A 22,969-nucleotide genomic window follows, 5' to 3' on the forward strand; every position below is an offset into this window, starting at 1 on the left:
GGTGGGAAGCTGTTAGGGTGAGAACTATCCCCCATGGCTGCAGGGAAACTCGGGTGCTTGGAGGGGATAGGGGGCAGGGTGTCAACAAGGGCTGCTACAGGGGGCCTTCCCCTTCTTGAAGCACCTTGCACAGCTTTATGTTGCCTTCTTGTGGTTTTATGGGTGTTGATCTCCATCAACCTGATTCTGGGTTGAACCAGGACTTGCAATTTCCTGTGAGCTCCCAGGATACTTGAGGATGCTTGGCCTGTACCAGTTAACCTCATCACCTGTGTCTGAAAGAATGAGTGAAATCTGCAAAAATCTACAAAAGAAATTGCTGTGAAGACTTGGGAGGAACATGCCCGTCAAATGCAGAAGAACCAAAAGATGCTATTTCCTCTTTCAGCTGGGAGTAGAGGTTAGGACTTCCCAACACATAGACCAGAATGTGTCTGCCTGCTAAGCTGTCACGGCGGTGCTGGGCAGCTGGGCAGCAGGGCCAGTGAACTGTCACTTATGGGAGGGAGGCTGCGCAGTGTCTAGGCTGAGGGGAGCTGCTCAGTGTAGCCTCCAGCTGGGACTCCAAAGTCAGCAGAGGACATCCAAATGCAGTGGGATGGTCATGGGGACAAGAGAGAGTCAAGAGGGACAAGAGAGGGCTGGGAGAGGAACAAGAGAGACTGAGCAAAGGGAAATGAGGGTGGGAAAGGTGTGAAGGGAAATGCAAGTGAGATGAGGGAGGAGGGGTAGGGTTTGGCCTGACCAAGGCAGTGGGGAGGCCATTTGTCACTCCTGTTGGTAGAGCACAGTGGCTAACACTTGTGCCCTGGAGTCACACCTGCCTGGGCTCAAACTCCAGCCCTGCCTCTTCCTACATGCAAACCCAAGAGATAAAGAGGATGTTAGGAACATTCACCTCATAGGGTTGCAGTGAGAACAAAATGTGCTTGGCCTTGTGGCTGACACCTAGCAGGTGTTCCCCAAAGACTGCACTCACACCAGTGCCCCTCTGCAGAAGGCGGGGCATGAAGCCACTAGACAGGGAGTGTGGAGGCTTGTGTCCCTGACCACAGTCTTCCCATTCTGTCCACATCTTTCATCTTTGGCCTTTTCTCGGTAAGGACAAAGGGTACCAGCTGAGTGGCTTAGGTTTCATGGTAGATAAGGTGCCAGGTGTACATGACCAGCATGAGGGCCAGTGGGGTGAAGACAGTTAAGGCCTGGCCAGCCAGAAGCCACAGTTGCAAGTACTGGTTTTATCTCAACCATCCCTGCTTGGGCAGGGTCCCTTTTATTAATAAGCAGGTCTCACTGCAGCCGTGACCACACCAGCAGGGAGAGGATGTACCCAGCCACAGCATAGACTTCAAAGTCACACTGCCCAGGTGCGAATCCCAGCTCCATTGTTTAGTAACTGTGTGCTTTGGGCAAGTTACTTAACCCCTTCGTGCTCTAGCTTTCTCATCTGTAAAGTGAGGGTACGAATAATACCTACCTCATGGAAATGGTGTAGGGCCCCAATTAGTTAACATATATAAAGTGTTCAGTGCCCAGCATATAGTAAATTCCATATCAAAGTATGAGGTATTTATTATCGCAGTGCATGAGAGATCGTGCTAATGAGGGCTCTCGGCCAAGACCTTCCTGGAAAGTGGCCTAAGAAAGAATTCTGTTCACTACTTTTTGCCTGGGGCCCTGGGATTTATTTATTTATTTAAAAGATATTTTATTGATTTTTGAGAGAGAGAGAGAGAGAGAGAGAGAGAGAGAGAGAGAGACATCGATGTGAGAGAGAAACATCGATCGGCTGCCTCCTGTGTGACCTCACTGGGGATGGAGCCCGAAACCGGGCATGCGCCCTGACCGGGAATTGAACTGAGACCTCTCAGTCCATGGGACGACGCTCAATTCACTGAGCCACACCAGCCGGGCAGGGCCCTGGGATTTAAATGTCCTGCACTGGCACTGCCCTTGGTAGCTTTGCAGTCCAGGGGTTGAGGGCAGGGGCAGAGGACAGAAGGAGAAGGCATAGGGGAGGCAGCCACTACTAAGTGTGACCAAGTGGGGACTACAGGCTTTGCAAATTCTATGAGTTACAGCTGGAGGAAAGGTACGTGGAGGCCAGATCTGGAATATTCTTGTCTACTATGTGAAGGGGTAGAACTTTATCCTCAAGGTGATGAGGGAGCATTGGTGTGATAACAAAGAAATAATATATATAAGGCCCATTCATTCATTCATTCATTCATTCATTCATTCATTCACTGAGCAACAACCATGAGGCATGAACAGTTGTAGACCCTAGAGATAGAGTGGTGAGCAAGACAGATATGTCTTTTCCCTCAAGGAGCTGATGAGCAGTCTACTTGAGAACCCAAGGACTTGGTGAAACTTCAAGTGATAACAAGCCCCAACCCTGTTGGGACACAGGCTCTCGTTCCCAAATCGGCTTCCTAGAGCTGAACCTGTGGTTTCTTTGCGTTTCTTCACCAAGTTGCCAGTTGCAAGCCCTGCACTGACCATTCCAGAAACTCCTTCAAGAACTGTCCAACTTCACACTTGGCTGCACCCCCAATCATTCAGACAGCTGGACTGGCACTTTCTCTCGGTTGCTGAAACCCCCTAGTGTTCCTGGTATACTCAGCAAAGCACCTAATATATTTGCATTAACTAGTCACCAAAGGCAGCCGGAAGTTGAGCTCTAAAAAAACCATCTTGTGGGAAAAAGATCTGTCTCAGGGTAGGGTTCTTCAGGAAGCAGCTGCTGAGATCCAGTTAGTGATTGTGAGAGCTGATTTCATCCGTCAGTGATTTCTGAGGAGAACTACATGTAATCGGGCACAAAATAATTACACAGGAGTAACACCTGTGAAAGGAGAAGGGCAGAAGCAGGACTGGGCAGGGGGAACTGGCAGGCAGCAATGCCAATCTGAAAAGCCTGCCCGGCAGGAGCCCTGAGCGAAGGGTGCCCCTTAGAGCAGCCCCGAGTTGGGTAAAAGTACCAGCGCCTTGCTCAGCTTTTGGCTAGCGCCACCGAGAAAGCTGTGACCTCAGCTCAAAAGCTGAGGCTGACCCTGCTGAAGCTAACAGCTGGAGGCTGTCAGCTAACCCCACTAGGGGCAGCTGGGCAGAGTCCTTTCCTGAAGGTGCTCTGAGTGAGTGACAAGATGCAAAAGGAGAATTGGGAGCAGACCCGGGAAACGCGTACATCATTAAGGCAAGGGCTCTCTCTGCCTTCAAGGCTCTCACCACCCAGCAGAACTTGTACGAATTCATAATATCCCTAGAAGGAATATCCAGGCTAGACACCCCCAGGTCGAGTTTAAAGCTGAGCTGATGTGCAGGAGGCTGCCCAGCTTGCCTGCTGCTCTGGGGAGTTCCCCACCCAGACCAATGAAAAGGATCCTTCTATTGGCAATGGAGACAACCTTTTCTATTTTCTTTTTTCCTAATTTGGTGGAGAAGATGCAAATGGATATAGATTCCATCAAAATGCTCTCACCAATGATAGATATCCCCTATTTTGTTTCGCTCCCGTTTGGGTTGTTAGCATGGCAGCAATTAAACTTGACAAAATAGTGATTAAAAAACAATGAGAGGCAAATGTACCAGCACACCAGCGCGCATCTAGACCATTCCGAAAATGATCTCTTAAGTGTTTGAAATCTGCTTTATTTTCCTACCGTAGGAATGAGTTTTCAAAAAACAGCACTTAGGAAGGGCAATTTGCCACCAGCATTCCACGGCCCCAACAAACAGTATTTCTTTCTAATGGACTCTGCCCCTCCAAATTTAGCTGCAGTTCCCAAATCAGATTCATTATACAAAAGAACAAACGAATACCACAAAAGGACCAGAAACGGAGCTTTTTTCCTGTCACTTTAAATAATGCAAAAGGCAGACGCAACTTCTCAATAGTAACTTTGCTTCGTGGGTTTCCAGGGCACCAGCTGCTGGGCTGTGCTGGTCTGAGGTCATGCCACCACGGAGCTGGGAGGGATAGCGGTGCTTGACCCCCAGAGTCAGCTTGTTGCTGCCTTGTGAACAGGATTTTTACAACATCTGTCTGCTCTGATAGGACTGAAGTGTGTGACTCACAGGGAATCTTTAGAGAGAGAAATGAACAGCGCAGGGCATTTTTAGCTGGGGGGGTTTTGTTTGTTTTGTGCAATCCTGATGCATATCTGGCTTTAGCGAAGCCGCGGTCATGTCTTTCTTGCTCTCTTTCTGATGTGCAAGCAGCTTTCTGGGTCTAATTATAGATGTAGTCCGTGCATCCTTGATCAATAGTTCTGAATGTCCTCCTGCTTTAAGAGCTGTTTAGTTCTTGCTGATGGCCTGGCATTTCAACCTCTAGCTCTGAGCAGGCGTTTTCAGACTCTGCAAGCCCATCAGCAAAGCCCTGGCTTCTTCCAGAGCCCCCTTTGAACTTTGCAGGGCTTCGATCAACCCCCACCTCAGAAGGTCCCGTCTGCAGGGAGGCCTAAGGAGGCTGCAGGCCAGCTTGATAATGCCAGTAAGTCCTACAACGGGAGACTAGGGTTCAAAGGCGACAGCCAGAACCTGGAACAGCATCAAAGAACATCCCCCCCTGAGGTGGTTCCTCACACAGGTCACAGGAGATCTGATGGCAGCGGGAATCGGCCTTGGGAGCAAGGCAGCAATTCATGTGCTCATTCTCAATTATCTCTGGTAGAGACATCATCGTGCTGGCTTTGGAGACCCCAGAAAGACCCTCTGTTTGCCGGCTTCTGTTGAATAATGAGAGATGCACAGCACAGGGTTGGCGGGGAAATGAAGAGGCAGAGTACAGTTTGACCTGCAGGGCACAGGAAACCGTGGAGCAGAGAGGCGCTTAATAAGAGGGTTTTCCTGGATGGGAAGGAGTAGCTGGCCCACGTGGCTTGGCGCCTCCTCTGAGCACAGCCCTGGTGGGCTCTCTGGATTGGCTCTATATCCTTTCCCAGACTGGTGGTCCCTGTGAGAAAGCTAAACTGGGCACGTTGTTGAATATCCAGTGGAGGAAGGTGGGGGACTTCGGCGGGGGAGGGGGTGGCGCAAGTGCTCTAAGCAAGGTGTTGCCTCAGACTCAAGAGGTCGGGGGAGCCCTGCGTCTCCCTGATACTTGGACATTTTCCCAGGTCCTCCCAGGGCAGGCCTGAGCACAGGGAAGGAGGCAAGAGGAGGTACATGGAGGGACCATTTGAAAAGCAGCCAGCGTGGGTAACGCTCTCCCAGCCGCCAATCCCAAGCCTGCCAGTTCCTATGGAAACAGGCGCCAAGAGAGGAGCCTGCTGCTGGGAGCCAGTCCTGAGTCCCGGGAGGCTGTCAGGCACAGCTGCTGGCTGCCCGCTGGGACCTGGAAGTGCCCTTTCCCAAAACCATTCCTGCTGGCTCTGAGTCAGAGGGTCTCCTGGCATCCGCTGAGCTTGGAGCCGGGATGGAAGAAGAGAAGGAGGAGAAGGAGGGGAGCGAATAAAAATATTTACGCTTAACAAACACTTTGATGTTTAAAGACTGTGTGTACAAATGAGGGCTGGGAACATCTTTGGTGAGGGGTTGGTGTTTCCAAGCAAATCTACACACACACACACACACACACACACACACACACTCTCGTTCCCTCTTGATGGGTTTATGTTATCATTGTAGCAAAATGCAGAGCTGGCCTTGGGAAGGGTGTGGGTGGTGGTGGACAAGCACCCAGGGACCATACTCGTGTGCCTGGTGGGGCTCCTCTGCAGACCTAGGTGGCCTGGGGTGACTGGGTGGAGGGTGCCAAAGGCAGCTGGAACTGCCTGGCCAGATGAAGCATGCTGGGAAGGCTGCATGTTGCAGCTGCTGTGAGCTTGGGGTCACTGGGTCTGGGGAGGCTTGTGTGCTAAGCCTGGTGCCTGTGAAGGGAAATCTATGAGGTCTGGCATTCTCCTCAGAAAAACATAAAGCCCTCTTCAGGGAAAGTGGGCAGTAGGAACTTGGGTTGGGGGAATGCCTTTTATTTTCACGGATCCTAAAAATTAGAAAGGGTGTATGGTGACATAGATACCTGAGATGTGCTCAGGGAGAGGTAGTAGGAGTGAGGAGCCAGACAGCTGTGGCTTCTATCTCCAATCTGTCACTTCTTGGCTGTGTGGCCTTGGGAACATCACTTAACCTTCCTGATCCTCAATTTCTTATGTTGCAGGTAATAATAATACCTACCTCATGGTGTTATTGTGTGGATTAAATACTTTAAAACATATAGAATTAATAGTATTGGCTCAATAAATGTCAGCGAGTATTATTGTATTCACCCAACAAATGATGATGAGACATATACAAGGTGCATGGAACTGTGTTAAGTCTGCGGAGGATAAGACAGTTAATCAGGCATGTTATTTGTATCCAGGGACTTTATAGTCTAATGAAGAAGCCAAGATAGGAACATTAAATATTATAAATATAGGTATAAAATATAAAGTGGAAGGTCAACAGTGTCCGCTCTGCCCTTCCTCAAATAGTTCTTTTGAGGTGCAAATAAGATAATGTAAGTGTGTATTAGCCAGGGAAGGTTAGCTGCTGTAACAAATAACCCTCAAATACTGGTGGCTACAAACCTGCAGGTGTTTGGCACAGTTTTCCATGGGGAGATTTAGGAACCCAGACTCCTTTCATCTTTTGGTTTGTCCATCTTCTAGTACCTTGGAGTTTTCCATTTGATCCTTTCCATCCAGTAGTAGAGGCGGGACCAGAGAAAACATACAGTACTATGTGGAAAGTATTTTTTTAAACTTTTTATTCCTCACCCGAGGATATTTTTCTATTTATCATCAAATAGATGGGAGGGAGGGAGAGAGAGAGAGAGACGGAGAGAAACATCGATGTGATAGAGCCACATTGACTGGTTGCCCCCTGCACAACCCGACCAGGGCTGGGGACGAACTGCAACCACAGTATGTGCCCTTGACCGGAATTGAACTCTCAGCTCATTGGTCCACAGGCTGATGCTCTAACCACTGGCAAGTACCTGTGTGGAAAGGTTTAAAGACACCAGGTTTCAATCTCTTCACATTTTAATGCCCAGAGCCCCGTCATTGGTCCCACCTAACTGCAAAGGTTTCTGGGAAATGTGGTTCTCCTGTCTACCCAACTGGTAAATAAATAGAGTTTGGTGAACATATAGCACTGTCTCTGCCATAGTTGGAAAGGGCTCTGAGAATTCAACAATCACATAATTTTCAGGGATGAGAGTAGTAGTCTGGTTACTTATTGTTATGTTATCAACTACCCTAAAACCTAGTGGCTTTAGGTGAAAATGTTTATTTAGGTCATAAATCTATAGTTTGGGCAGGGCTCAGCAGAGACAACTCTTCTCTGCTTCATCCAGTGTCAGCTGGGTTGGCTTGAAGGCAGGGGGCTGGATTATCTGAAGACCTAGTCACACACATTTCTGGTGGTTGATGATAGTTGTTGGCTCCGACAGCTGGGGCTGGAACAACTGGGGCTCCCTGGGCATCTTTCTCTGCTTCTATGTGGTCTTTCCACATGGTGTCTCCAGCATGAAAGCATCACAGTGAAGCAGGGCTACCATGGCAAATGTCCTCAGAGAAAACAGCATAAGCTGTATGGCCTTTTCCAACATGTCCTTGGGAGTCAATCCCACCGGAGACACCAAGGGATAAATTCATACAAGTATCTGCTTCACAAAAGAAAGAAATTTTATTTTATTTTATTTTATTTTATTGTGCCAGGGTCAGTCATTTCTGGGAGACTCATTTCCCTCTCTAGAGCTTTCTCAGTCCCTAGGACTTTGGCAGGCTCGAAATCAGGGGAAGACCCATGGTGATGACCACTGGGATGCTCATTGTCAAAGCTTTCTGATCACACTGTCCACTCTATCAGGGCCCACCATGGATCCCCAAGACCTTCATTGAGGCTCTCAGGGCCATGGAGTTTAGGGTCTAGGCTCCAGGCTCCTAGAAGCACTCCTAGCAGGGGCTCTGCCAACCCCAGGGTCTATGTAGGAGCTTAGCACTGGTCTCCCATAGCACCTGCCACCACCAGTGCCATCCTGTTAGTCTTGGGATCCCTCCTACGCCTCACCCCTGCCAAGTCTCTTCTTTTCAACTAGTCTCTTGCATGCTCCTCACTTGTACCCCCCAGGCTGCTGAAAATAAAGCTTCTTGGGGAAGGTCCCCACCTTTGGCCAATTAGCAAGGCAGGCCATAAGGCAATGGATAACACAATGACTTCCTCTCTCTTAAGAGAGATGGTGTGCACAGAATGGACTGTGAGTCTGGGTTCATCCAGAATTAATAGTACATTTATTTTTACTTAAGCCCTGACCTCCAGGATTTAAAGCTCCAATCTGTTAATGTCTTTATTAGGCTTTATCCCGCCATACTCCCAAACATTCTCAAGAAGGAATCTGTCCGAAGCCTTCCAGAGCCCAGACAACATGCTCCAGAGGTTCAGAGGAGGAAGACATCACTTTTAAGTAGGGGAAGAAGAGATGCTTTCATGGTGATGGTGACCTGTTGTCTTAGATTGACTTTCCTTCAAAGAAACCCTCAGACTAGGATTTGTATGAAGGACTTTATTTGGGAGGAGATCTTAGGCAACACCTGTGGGAAAGTGGGGAGTCAGAGAGGAAGGAGGAGAAAGCCAATACAGGGTGTGTTAATAAGTAAGTGGGTACTGCTGGGAGAGGCATGCAATATCCTTGGAATTATCACATCGAGGGTGAGGAAATCATAGTGTTTATCCACTAACTCCTTGCACTCATGGTGGAGAGCTGCTTTGGGGAGTCATAATTTCCTGGTACCCTTAACATGCCCTGCCCAGTTGCTGAGCACACTCCAACACTAGAGAATGCCCTTTGTTAGAGAGGGGTGGGTAGTTCCCATGAGAAGCCATATGAGAGCATATGGGCAGGACACTATCAATGTCATTCACACATATGAATTGATTTTATTTTTTAGCTTTTTATTATGGAAAATGTTAGACATACGAAAAGTTAACAGAATAGTATTATAATTTCATGGACTCATGTTGGGCTTCAACAATGATCAACATTCTTCCTTTCTTGTTTCGTGTCTACTTCTGAACTGATTTTTATAGATTAGAGGAAACCTGGTAAGAAAGGGAGGGCAAGACCCTAGGTAAAAGAGACAGCTTATCAAAGGCACAGGAATATGAAAGCAGGAAATATGTGGGCAACATTCTTTGACTTGTGTGTCATGGATAAGATGGAGAAACGGAGTTTGAGTGGATGGGAACCAGCCTTGGAGAGCCTGGGCCAGAAGGCTAAGAAGGGCATGGAGAAACATTTTTCTGGCAGGTTTTTTTTGTAAACAAGTAACCCAGTTATCTAGCTCGGGTTCCCTAGTAGCAGATGGATTTGAGGACTAATTGTTATTTGGAAGGTGGTTGTAGAAAACACTGGCAGGGGAGTAGAGAAGGGAGATAGGGAAGGGAAGGAGGAAACAAAGGGTGTCATTGAGCGTATTCCCACTGTGGGCAACTGACACATAATCCCATGGGGACTTCTGGGAGATGGTGTGGGACACACAGCTCAGACTTATCTCAACTGAGGGGCAGGGAGCTGGGACACTTATCCATCTGCTTCCCTTCCATTGCTGTTAGAGGGTTATTTTCTGGGGGTACAAATTCCTTGGCTCTTTCAACTTGTGGTTCTGGCAAAATTCTCAGGAACAGAGGTACAGATACTGGCAATCAGAAGTCTGCAGGAACATACCAAATTGGAAAGTCTGGAGGAATATGGATGAGGCGCCAACAGCCTCTCCTTCACTAAAGTCAGCTGGAATTAATAGTAGGCGGAGAGTCAGATGGATTGGGGCAAAGAGACTCAGGGGACAGGGACACATGAGGGGCCTTTGGCTGTGATCCAGGTGGGAAGCGATGGAAATCTGAACTGGGAGAGTAGAGAGGAAGAAGAAGTGACAGATGGGGGAGAGAGAGATTGGGGAGGTATCAGCAACAGTATTTGGCAACTGATCTTGCATGTACGCATGTAGGAGGCAAATTACCAGAGACAGATTCTAAACAATGCTCAACCATAGTAGCTACAATGTTAAACTTCTGGTAAAGCGATCACATTCATCAATAGTCTTTCTGGATATCTCTCAATTTTGGCAGCTTAGCTGGGCATTGAAAGTCTCAGAGGTAGAAGATGATATGACTGAGAAGCCAGCATCTTCTTAGGTGTGGCCACAGGCCTGGTTCATTCCAGATTATTTCAAGCTATTCTGTGGCAGGTGGAGCAGAGAGAGCAGCACTGGATAATGAGTCAGCAGAACCAACAGCAGATCCTCGTTCCTCCACTGTGTGTGACCTGGAGCAAGTCACTGGACCTCAGTTTTTTTTTTAGCTATAAAATGGGAAACATTTTACATGCCTTTCCCACCACTAAATATTTGTTATGAGGACCCAAGATGTGTATGTGTCAGTTTGGCTCTTGATTGTTCTGGCAACTACATTTCTCTTCAACATCCTCAGACTGAGGAGTTCTGAGACCACCACGGTCACATGTCCTATGTCTGCTCACCCAGTGACTTTGCCTGCACATCTTTGCTTCTCTGCTACTGCTAACAACAACTAAGTTTCTCAGTGTCAGCACCTGGCCCATATCCCTCTCACCTTTCAGGGTACCTGCATGTCTGTACCCGAGAGCTTCCCCTTTACCCCAGAAGGCAGCTCTGCCTGTGTGGAACAGTTAGAAAGACCTGTGCCTTCCTGAGGCCTGAAGGAAGAGGCCAGTCAGTCGAGACCTGCTTGAGAGCAGAGAGCAAGCTCTCTTGTTCACCATTACGTCCCAAGGCCTGGCACTGTGCCCGCCCCATAGCAGGGCCTCGGTGAGTGTCTGCTGGTTGCTTGAATGGACACTAGACCTCTGGCCACTTGGCAGAGCCACACAAACCTTGGGTGTATGGGCAGGATACAAGGTTAGAGCCATAGGGGATTGAATATGAGGGGAGAAGTATACTGAGAGAGGGGCTGGGCCCTGGAGAAGCTGAAGGACCATATCCATGTGGGACCATGTTGATTGAAGGCTATTCATGTCAGCACTGGATTGAGGTATATCCGTGGAGTTGGTGGGGCAGCTTAACAGTAGGGAGCTATTTGCTTGTGTTGATCTGCCTATGGAAATGAGAGTCATGGGAGCCCTTCAGGAGGAAGGGAAAGGGGGGGAAATGGGTGCAAGAGGTAGACAGCCCCAGTTGGTCTTTCATTAGTTCCCCAGGGTGCCATAAAAAGTACTATAAACTAGGTGGTTTAAAACAACAACAGTTGATTCTCTCACAGTTCTAGAGGTTGGAAGTTTGAAATCTAGGTGTTGGCAGGGTTGGTTCTTTCTGGAGTCTCTGCGGTAGAATTTGTTCCATGCTTCTCTCCCAGATTCTGGTGACTATTGACAGTTGTTGGTGTTCCTTGGCTTATAGACATGTAATTCCAATCTCTGCTTCTGTCTTCATGTCACCCTCCCACTTTTTGTCTTCTCTCCTTTTCTTCTCTTATAAGAACTCTTGTCCTTGGATTCACTCCAATCCAGAATGATCTCATCTTGAGATTCTTTACTTGATGGGGCCTTCAAAGACCATTTTTTTCCAAATAAGGTCACATCCACAGGCTTTGAGCGAACATATCTTTTGGGGATCCACCATTCGATCCACTATAGTCTTTGATGTTGGCTCCCTTGACCTTGGAATCAGACTTATGGAGAGATTGGTTGTAGGTTGATGGGAGAGAAGCTGGCCCTCCTGAAAGTTTTGTTTCTGCCAAGTGGGGCACCAATGGGCTGCTCTGGTGCCTGGTCAAAAGTGGGCCTCGAGTGAGGAGGAGGAGGCCACACTCCTTCCCCCTTCACAGAGTACAGTGTCAAGTGTGAAGTAGTAGGGAGCAAGCCGGCTCTGCTTTCTCCAGAGCCAAGCTCACAGGTTAGGATGTTAAACTGCACATTTCTCTTGGGGTGCCAAAAACAATAAATAAGAAATTCCAACATGAGAACAAAATGCAAATTTTTCAAATAATTAATAAAAACAGTTAAAGGACTTTAAACCCAGAGGAGGATATAAGAGAAGAGAGGGGACACAGGGTTTTCTGTAAGAAGTTTTTTGTTGTTGTTGTTGAGCAAACTACTCTCTTGCTGGGATCCCCAGCACCCCACCAAAAAAAGAAGGTTAAAGTATGTGTGTGGGGTGGTTGTGAGGAGGGTGCTGAGACCTTAGAAAGACATATGTGCCCCATTTGGAAAGGCCCATGATACTTGACCTTGGAAGTGATTAAGGCACTGTGGTCTGGGATCTGACACTGAGGAAGGAGTTATTTCCTTGAGGGAGACAGAAGTAGAGAGAGAGGGAGGGAGGGGTGGAGAGAGAGGGACAGGAAGAGAGATGGAGAGAGAGAGAGAGAGAGGGAGAGAGAAAGAGAGAGGGAAAGAGAGAGAGAGAGAGAGAGAGAGAGAGAGAGAGAGAGAGAGAGAGAAATACAGGGGAGGCTGCTTCTGAATAGAAAATAACTGCCTTCAGCTTGGGTGTTTGGTCTGGGTTTATCTTTTTTTTTTTTTATCCTCACCCAAGGACATTTTTCCATTTTTTGTTCAGATAGAGTGGGAAGGAGAGAGACAGAGAACATCGACATGAAAGGGACATATCGAGCAGTTGCCAACCGCACGACCCAACCAGGGCTGGGGACAAACTGCAACTCATGCCCTTAGTGGGATCTGAACCTGGGTCTCTCTGGACCGCAGGCCGACGCTCTAACCACTGAGCAAAACCGGCCAGGGCATGGGTTTATCTTTAAAAGGGATTCCGTTAAGAGGGCACATGTCCTTGGTTCCTCCACAGAGCCATTTAACCATTATTTCTTATAAGTCTAGAGCTCTCTGCCCAACGGCATTCTCTCAATATAGAAATGTGCTTGAGTCCTGGTTGGGCAGTCCCAAAATGCCAGGGAGCTAATGCCCCTTGGGAACAGCCCCCAACCAGAACCAAGTGAGAGTTGATGGGTAATCAGTTTCATTCCCTCAAGTGGGACACTCTGATGTGTGTTTTATACAGTTTCTCAAGTCCCCAGCGGGATGAACTCAGTTGTCCACAGCAGTGACCCACTCAGAGAACAACCTAGATTTGCTGCCTTCCCTCTCCTGCCACACTTCCCTCTCCTACTGGTGTTTCCTGGGGTCTCTCCCTAATAAATGACTTGCACTTGAATCTTTGTCCCTCAAGCTGTGAGGGGAACCCAAACTAAGGCAGGGACTTCTGTCAGAGGGTAAGGAGACTACTAGCAAATGTCTGTGTGGGGTGGGTCCCACTAAGAGAAGCAGGAGTGTCCACCCAAAGAGAAGCACCAGGTTTCATCACAGGAGATGCTGTTGGACACTTTGGAGGGTCCCTGAAGGTTCCCATGGAAGAGCAAGTAGTCTTGAGCACTGGACAGGCCTAGGATGTCATCTTACAACAGTGCCACTGAGTAAGAACCTTCTTTACCCCTTTATCCCCATCCCTCCCTACTCCCTAACACCGGGGGAGGTACAAGTCGTAGTTATCCAGAAAGAAAGAAGAAGCCATCCCCTTGTAAGCTCCACAAAGTTGGTAGTTGCTTACAGCCCTGCTGTCTCTGGGAGAGGAACACAGACTCAACACCAAGAAATGCCAACAGTTTTGGTTATGGAATGAATCTGTCATTTCGGGGACCAAATGGAAACTCTCTGTATGTGCAATGACTACGGTAACCTCTGGAAGAGGAATCAGAAAAACCATGAGGCCTGGGATCAGAGGGATATCTTCTCCTGCTATCATTTTATTATTTATTTATTTATTTATTTATTTATTTATTTATTTATTTATTAATTTTTGTTACAGATGTTTCTCCTTTTCCCTCCAGTGATTCCCCCCTCCTCCTCCCTCCCTGCCCTGTCCTGCTATCATTTTAAAGAGACAGTGAGTGTAGATTAGTTTCCTGTGACTGCTATAACAATTTACCACAAACTGGGTGGCTTACAACAGCAAAAATGTATTGTCTTACAGTCCTGGAAGCTAGAAATCCAAAATCAAGGTGTCAACAGGGTTAGTTCCTTCTGGAGACTCTGAGAAAGAATCTGTTCCAGGCCATTCTCCTAGCTTCTGGAGGCTGTTTACACTCCTTGGCATTCCTTGGCTTGTAGATGCATCACTTCAATTTCTGCCCCTGTAGTCTCATGGTATTCCTTTCTGTGTCTCTGAGTCCAAATTTCCCCCTTCTTACAAGGACACTGGTCATTGGATTAGGGCCCACCCCAATCTAATATTACTTCATTGTAACTTGATTATATCTGCAAAGACTCTATTGCCAAATAAAGTCACATTCACAGTTACTTGGAGCTAGGACTACAATACATCTTTTTGGGAGACACAGTTCAACCTAAAACAGAGAAAAAATTAAACTGTGGGTTGATGCTAACTCCTGAGAGGCGCTTGTTTGATGTGCTGGCCACAAGTGGGAGTGTCCTGAGGTTCCACCCTTGGCCCAGATGACAGTGACTGCCTGAGGTATTGGCTGTAGAGGCTGGGGTGAGACCTTGCCCTTGATTGTGGGCCATTGTCATTATGGTAGGAGGAAAGTCACTGCAGAACCCCAAAGGAGGAACAAAAGAGGCCTGCCATGGGCTCATGGGACACAATTTAGGATGCCTGTATGCTTCCAGGGAGTGGTTGGTGGCTTAACACTCATGGGCTGGTGAGGCATGAGACAAACTTGGGTTATACAAGGCTCTAAAGAAAATGCTGACCAAGCCCAGCCAGTGTGGCTCAGTGGATTGAGCTTTGTTCCATGGACCGAGAGGTCCTGGCTTGATTCCCAGTCAGGGCACATGCCTAAATTGCGAGCTTGACCCCTGATAGGGGGCAGGAGGCAGCCGATTGATGTTTCTCTCGCACATCGATATTTCTCTCTCTCCCTCCCTCCCTCTCTCTAGAAAAAGAATTAATAAAAACATATTAAAAAAAAAAGAAAATGATGATCAAATGCTTAGGTATCTTGGACGACTGTAGTCTTGGTGATTGGATGCTATGTGTTGTGCCTGGTAGAGCTGCCTGATACTTAACCATCAGTAGTATACAGGGCTTTGTGTTTGGAAAGGTTTCTCTCAGTATATTTGACAACATCAGGCAACTGCCCCTGAGATGAGGAGAATGCCCAGTCCCTCAGCAGTCCCCTTGCTGGGACTTGTTCCCACCCAGGTGGCTCTTCCCTGGGGCTCACTCTGTGTTTTTCTGGGTTAGCAGAGAGCTTGTCAGGGGCTGGACTCTGGCTGAGACAGCTCTGTTCATAGGAAAGGCAGCTTCCTACTCTCCCGAGCTGACTGTGAGAACTTGGTACCCTGCTCAATTTGTCTAGGACTCTGCTTTTCATCCGGAAGACTAAGCCCATGACCTCTCAACCTGCGCTCCATGGCCCTTGGGGCTTTAGGGGTCCTTGAACCCATCAAAGTAGCTGCAAGTGAACATTTACAAGTAGCTGCAAGTGAACATTTTTATGGAGAGACAACCCATAGCTGTCATTAGATCCTTAATGGAGCTGGGGGTTCCCCCTAGAGCAGTAACTGGATCAGACATTCTGTAGGGCTGGTTTAGCCCAGTAGTCCAGGGCCACAGGACCCTGTGACGTTGGGAAGGGTAGAGACCCTGAGGAGTCTGTGGCAGATCCAGATAGACTCATTTATGTCCAGGATCTACTTGATGAATGGTGTGTTGTGGGTTGAATTGTGTCCCTTCAAATTTGCGTTGTGAAGTCCTAGCTTCCGGTACCTGTAAATGTTACTTTATTTGGAAGTAGGATCTTTGCAGATATAATCAAGTTAAATTACTAAGTAATACTGGATTAGGGTGGCCCCTAAACCCAATGACTGGTGTCCTTATATAGAGCATATTTGGACACACAGAAAGAAGAAGGTCATGTGAAGATGGAGGCAGAGATTGGAGCGATGCACCTACAAGCCAAGGAACACAAGGATTGCTGGCAAACTACCAGGAGCTGGAAGAGGAAGGAAGGAATCTCCCCCGGAGTCCTCAGAGAGAGCAGGAATCTGCCAACATGTTAATTTCAGATTTCTGGTCTCCAGAGCCACGAGAGAACACGTTTCTGTTGTTTTAAACAGTCCAGTTTGTAGTAATTTGTTACAGCAGCCACAGGAAACTACATGTTTCTGCAGTGTTGTTTTCCTTTTTCCCTAAGACTGGCCTATATTTGTGCACTTGGCTTTATGAATTGCCTCCCAATTTAGAAATTACCCAGAGTGACTGGGCTACTTCCAAGAGGGACCCCTTTATCAACTGTTTAAGAAGTACTTATATACTGTGTGTGCCCCTTCACTGCTTCTACCCTCCTCCTCTGGTCTGCAAACTGGCAGTCAGCTTACCTGGACTGTATTCACCCCAAGGGTCAAAGGAGCTCCTTATAAGGCCCAAGGCGGCCAGTTTTAGATCCCAAAGCCATATACTTTCTAACCCTCTCCTCCTTCAGCCCCACCAGGACCCTCTCTCTTCCCCACTAAGCCCCAGGCATGCTGGTCCCAAGGACACTGGATAATGCAGGTCCCTTCCTGCTTGGGGGCCTTTGTTTGTGCTGTAAACTTTGCACAGGCTGCCTCTAAAGCAATTTCTAATTGTGGAAATTTCAAACTTATACAAAAAGTGGAAGAGAATAGTATAATGAGTCAGTCTGCTCCCAACACCTAGCTGTAACAACCACCAACTCGTGGGTAATCTGTTTTATTGGTACCCTTATCCATTCCCCTCCCCCCTCCACCATGTTATTTTGAAGCAAAACTTAGTGTTACGTCATTTTACCTGTAAATATATTGGTATCTATCGCTAAAAGATAGGTACTTAAACATATAACTGAACACCATTATAACATCTAAACACTTTAACAGTTTCTTATATTATTAAAGAGCCAGTAAGTGTTATGATTTCCAGTTGCTTCATAAGTATTATATATTTTTTATCATTTCGTTTCAATTGGGATCAAAAGAAGGGCCACATAGAGCAAATAACTCTTTCTAAGTTGGCATGCTCTCTCTCTTCTTTCCTCTTACAGTGTATTTGTTGAAGGAAACCAGGTTGTTTGTCTTGTGAAGTTTCTCAGTCTGTTTTTCTTGATTACATTCTTGTTGTCATACCATGTCCTTCTGTCACCATTATTACCTGTACATTGGGTAGTTAGAAGATTAATGAGATCCAAGTGCACTGGGGTTGAGGGTAGGAGGGTACGTCGTCACTGGTGGTGCCGTGAACTTGATCCAGAGGGCAGTTATATCTGCTTGGTTTTCCTCCTTCCATGATGGCTCTTCTTTGGTGCTGAAGATCTTTACATCAGGAGTCCCAGAGCATGACCTGAATGCTCTTGACACCTCTTCCAACCAGTTAACTCCTCTACAGTCCTCAGATCTTAACAAGGAAATTACTTCCTTGGGGAATAGTTTCCTCACCTCCCAACTGGGTCACATTCCCTTCTTAGGGCTCATAACACCTCCTACTTTGCCAGCATAATTATATGTTTATTTAGGAGCCTTTGCACAGCTGCCCCACTCAATGGTAAATCCCTTGTGGGCAAAGACTGTGTCTGTCTTCCTTTTTGCTAGATTTCCAATGCCTGGCACCAAGTAACTGCTCAGTAAGTATTTTCTGAATGAATAAATGAGTGAATAAATTAGTTCTTTTTCTCTGACCCCCTGGAAGAGCTTGGAGAGGGGTTGGAAAAGAGGCAGTGGCCCCCCTAGAGAAGACCTGAATCTCCAAGACAAGGCTGCCTGCCTTGGGCTCCTCTGACCATGTTGCTGAATTTCAGAATGTGACTTACGCCTTTCTGCACTGGGTGGCATTAAAAAAAACCAAACAAACAAAAAAACTCCTTCCTATTCTCCTCCCTAATCCTGGAAGACACGGAATATTCATCTTTAATCACTGCCCAAAATACAGGATTTTTCTTTCCTGGGAAATAAAACGTCTCCCTTTCATAGAATCCTGACGTGCCTACCAGGGAGCCCTTCCCCTTTGCCTTTGATCTTCTTGGAGGGGTCCACCAGTCACCAGGTCCCGATGAATTAAACAAAAGATAGAAAACTCAGGATTCTGTAAGGAGAAAGTCAAATGGTCCAAATTGTGCGGGGACGAGCCCACCAGGCTGCTGGGCAGAAGCCAGAAGATTTCAGGCCTCCCCTTGCAGCTTCTTTCTGGGGAGCAACTCTGGTGAGAGGTCATGGGCAGGTCATGTTTTCTTGGAGTCCTGGGAGCCTCTTTGGAGGACGTAGCTGCAGGCAGAGGAGCAGGACCTCCTTTTCTCCAGGGAGAAAGAAGAAAGGGAGAATTCAGCCGCCTCTCCGCTTGGGGTAATTGCATTTAGCCCAGGGCAGGTTAAATGGATCGGCCCAGAACAAACCTTCCTTGGCACTGACTTCAAGGTTTGCACTAAAGCTGCTCTGCCCCAAACCAAGGGGCTCAGAGAGCTTCTCTGTGCTGGCAGCACCAGGAACCCTGCGTGCCAGGCAGAGGTGTCCTGCTGTCCCCTCAGAGGCTCAGGCAAGCGTGTGAGGAAGACTGGGGTCACTCAGACCACTGGATTAATGGCTGGCCTTGGTCAGGTTTGATTTTGTGTGTGGTCAGTGTAGAGGAACCTGGCACCTTGTACAGGGTGATTCAGGGCCCCGAGCAGAAGGAGCCTACCACAGTATGTTTATTGGCTTGGCTTTTGTTCTGGGTCCTTTTGGGGAACATGGATGATTTATTCTCCATGTTTTGTTTGTCTATCTGTTTGGTTCAACACCAGTAATGATATAATTCGAAGCTAATAAGACCTTGTATTAAAACCCAGCATCCCAGAGCTGCCTTAACTCCCAAGTATGGTCTCTGAGGGTGACACCTTGGGAGGCATTTGTCTTATTGCCAGGTTGCTACCATCACTCAAAAATGCTTTGGGAACACATCTCATGGATGATTCTTTGGGCCTGCGCAGTGTGCTCTCAAGTGACTTCAATGGTAGCAAATCTTGGTCCTCTGGACCACGCTTTGGTGATGACACAAGAGAGTGGCCCCAGTGTGGAATCCAGGTTGGCCTGGCTTGTGGCACTGTTCCCAGTATCTAGCAACATGCTCAGGAGATGTTTGTGGGATAAAAGAATGATCAAACCCTTTCCAGGATAAAAAATGAGGTGTGATGAATCACAACAGCTAGATGAGCTTGACTTTCTTGCTTGGCTTGTCAACAGCCCTGGAAGGTGTTTTCAGAAAACGACGTAGTGATATGTCACCCCTCTGGCACGTCCCCAGAGTTCATAGAGCTAATACACACTGCCAAAGGGAGTGCCACATTTCAGAGGGAGCCGACTTTCCAGTTTCCTCGACTGTGGGGACCGTCATTCTGTGACTCTGGGCACCTGGCCATGGCTTACTCTGCTCTGAAACTCCAACTCCTAGCACAGCACATTGCACATGGCGGGTGTCCTAATTTGTGTTCGCTCAGAGCACAGCCTGAGACAGAGATGTGGGTGCAAGTCATTTATTCCGGAGGAGATGCCAGGGAGCATAATGAGGGCATGCAAACTAATAAAGGCTGTACCGAGGAACAGGTGGGCGACTGGGGCTCAATCTTGCTGGGAGATTGGAAGACTGTGAGGAACATACCATGGACTTGCCCTCCATGGAGGGGCAAGGAAGCTGAGGACCTTATGATCCAACTCCTCTACACACTCTTCACCGCCCTCCCCCAAGGTTGAAAGTCATTCCTTGGCTGTTACCTTCCAGTACTTCTTAAACAGGCTGCCTGCGGTGAAGGCTAAGCACATTTTTGCCACCAGAGAAAACCTGAAGGCGGAGGATATGAATGCCTGAGGTAGAAAGCCCTTGCAGGGTCGAGTTATCCACCAAGCTGCAGGTGGCTTTGGAGTGGGCCAAGGGGGTAAGGGCAGGTCCGTGTGTTCTACAATAAGCGATCGAATGCTTCTTGGAACGTTTGTGGAGTGATTGAATGCCTCTGAATGTCACCTCCTTATATCATGGGGATAATGGCTTAGGCAAATATCATAGTCAACAAGAACAACTCCCCTCAATTCTAATTTTACACACACACACACACACACACACACACACACACACACCTTACAATATTGAGCATTAAATACATATTAAAGGATTTATAATTAGCTCTGCTCAGCTCACGATTAGTTCTCATGTTCTTGGCAACTTCCTAGCGCAGTGTGTTGCATGTATGTGTAGGGTTTGGAGTCAGATAGGCTCGAGTTTGAATTTTACTCCCACCTCTTTGTGACCTCCAGCAATTTATTTATTCTCTTTAAGCCTCCTTCGCTGGGAAGTGAAGCAATAATGTCATCTCCCAGAGGTGTTGTGAGGATCAAAAGAGAGAACGTTGGTAAAAGCAGTCAGCTATGTATAAAGCACTGTATAATGTGAATTATTATTTTCCTTCATGTTCTTACTGCACTCAGATCATTCATTTATTTACTAAATATTTATCATATGCCTGCTATGAGTGGAACACTGTCCTAAGTGTCATGAAAACAACCGTGAATGAAATAGTAAAAAAAAAAAATCCTTACTTTCGTAGAGCTTAATTATTAGTAGAGGAGAGACTACAGACAATAAACAAAATAATAAATAAGCTCAGTTTATAGTATGTTCGAAGGTGATCAATATTATGGAAAAAATAAAGCCAAGAAGGGAAATGGATACCGCAGAGGGAGTATGTAGGGTGGTGTTTTTATGTGGGGCAGTTCAACGAGACTTTCCTAAGAAAATGATGTTTGAGCTGAGTTGAAGGCGGTGAGGGAGGGAGCCATGATGGCGTCTGGGAGAACATTCCAGGCAGAGGGAGCAGCAGTTTCTTTCTGTTCACACTATTTCTTTTCTTGAGTATTCCCAGCCATTTCTCCCCTCAGCAGCCTGGTTCCTGGCAGTAGGGTGGGGTCCTGGATGAAACTGAAGAAAGCTAGGATTTGTCTGTGGGATACCTTTTCCTCCTTTATTCTTTCCTTGAATCCCTCTGCCTAGCTTTGCAATTACTCCCCCACCCCACAGTTTAGTGCCCTCATGTTCTTTTTCTCCCTCCTCCACACACAATTTACTTTCAGGGTAGTTTCTGATACACTTATACTAAAGTGCAAATGACTGACAAGAAACCAATGCATTGATGTACATCAGGGAAAGGGCATAATTACAACCTAAAAAAGGACAAGGTCCTCGTTTGACTTGAGCCATAAGAATCAATCCAATTGTAGAGTTTAAGTACAGACTAAGCTGAATAGTTCATTAGTTTTTCCTACTCCCATGAAACTGCACACAGGCTGTGCCCTTTCTGCCTCCTGGCAGAAGGGGTGGGACTTGTCTCCCTGCCAGGCTGATGTTGACGTGATGTAAGTGCTGGTTCCTGCCTGCTGGGGTGGAGACATCTCCGCTGAACTTCCTGCCTGAGTCCTCACTGGAGGAAGGAATCGCTGGAGTGAGACGCAAAGCCCGACTCTCTTCTCCAGTTATTCTGGTCTTTCCATATGTCCTGTGGACTGCCTCCCCTTCCTCCTTTGTGACCTTGTGACTGGGGTGCTCTCCCTGTTCCAGAGGCCGAACATGGTATCTTGAGGCAGCCTGAGACCCATAAGAGCCTGGGATCAGACCAGCCTCGTTGCGCTTCCCCGAGTCCCAGCACAATCCTGCTTCCCTGCTGAGAACTGATTGGCCATGACAGCTGCCTTGGCTTAGGTAAGACTTTTTCTAATAAAAAGAAATTAAAAAGGTGAAAACTCTGCCTTGAGTTTGAAATTGCCCACAAAGTCACCTTTTGCAGTGCTCACAGACACACAACGCATTCTGCCTCCGCTCTCAGCAAACCATATGCTGCGGCTGCTGCTGGCCACGTCCTGGGGGAGGGCTCTTTTCCCCTTCAGCAAGCCTCCAGAAATGTCATAGAAATTTATATGCTTATTCACAGAGCCGATAAAGCAGAAAACTGGCGTTTCAGCTATTTTTGTTTTGCTTTGCAGATGGAGAGTAAGAGGCATAAATCTCTTCTTCATTGGACTCGGTGCCCTCCCCTCTATTTGCATCAGACGATGCTCAGCCCATGGCAGTGATTCTCTGGAGTTTGGGACCCACCTCTCCAATGCCACCACGCCTCCCATGCCACCACCCATGTTGAAGACCTCACAAGAAAGGATCAAATCCCAAGCGATGCTTACTCTCCCTTGGGGTGCAGGACACCAAGGGCCCTATCTCACAAGGTGTTCAATGGGGATTATCCCGGAGAAAAACCCACATTGGCATGCTGCTCTCTTTGTGATATCTGCGCCCTTTGCAGGCATGTGTGGGACGTTGTGTGACCAGTTCTTCTCTACCTACAGATTCTTGGCACTCGGACTCCAACATTAATGGTGTTTTGATTACTATTGCTCTGTGACTTTGATTTAAGGATCCCTCTGTCTTCTTGTTTGCCTCAAACCAGCTCTGGACCCCACAGGAACTTTGCTGTGAGCAAACAGGGTGGGGACCACAGGGAGAACAACTGCCACCTTCACTAACTACTGAAATCCCCTTTGGTGAGGACAGGCCCTTTGCCCTCACCAATGATGCTCACATAGATAATTTCTGACAGGGTGAGCTTCCAGGATCAGTAAATTACTACCATGCCAGGCATCCAGGAAATGGCTTTAAGGTACAATATCCCCATTTGTGGAAGAGCAGGGGAAAGGGCAAAAGTGGATAATTCTACCCCAAGCCCCATTCTTGGAACAAGCATGCTCATCTATTGGCTCTATACTCAAGACATTAAAAATTCAACCACTTCCCAACTCTGCTTCCACCTCCCTGATCTGAGCTACTCTCATCTCTCACCTGGCTTGTTACTGGTCCCCCTGCCACTCCGTGACCTCTATAGTCTGTTTCCCACACAGTAGAAAGAAGGATCCTTAGACCTAACACATGTCCCTCCTCTGCTCAGAGCCCTC

Source organism: Molossus molossus, unplaced genomic scaffold, assembly GCF_014108415.1.
Source record: "Molossus molossus isolate mMolMol1 unplaced genomic scaffold, mMolMol1.p scaffold_m16_p_2, whole genome shotgun sequence".
In the NCBI taxonomy this organism is placed as follows: domain Eukaryota; kingdom Metazoa; phylum Chordata; class Mammalia; order Chiroptera; family Molossidae; genus Molossus; species Molossus molossus.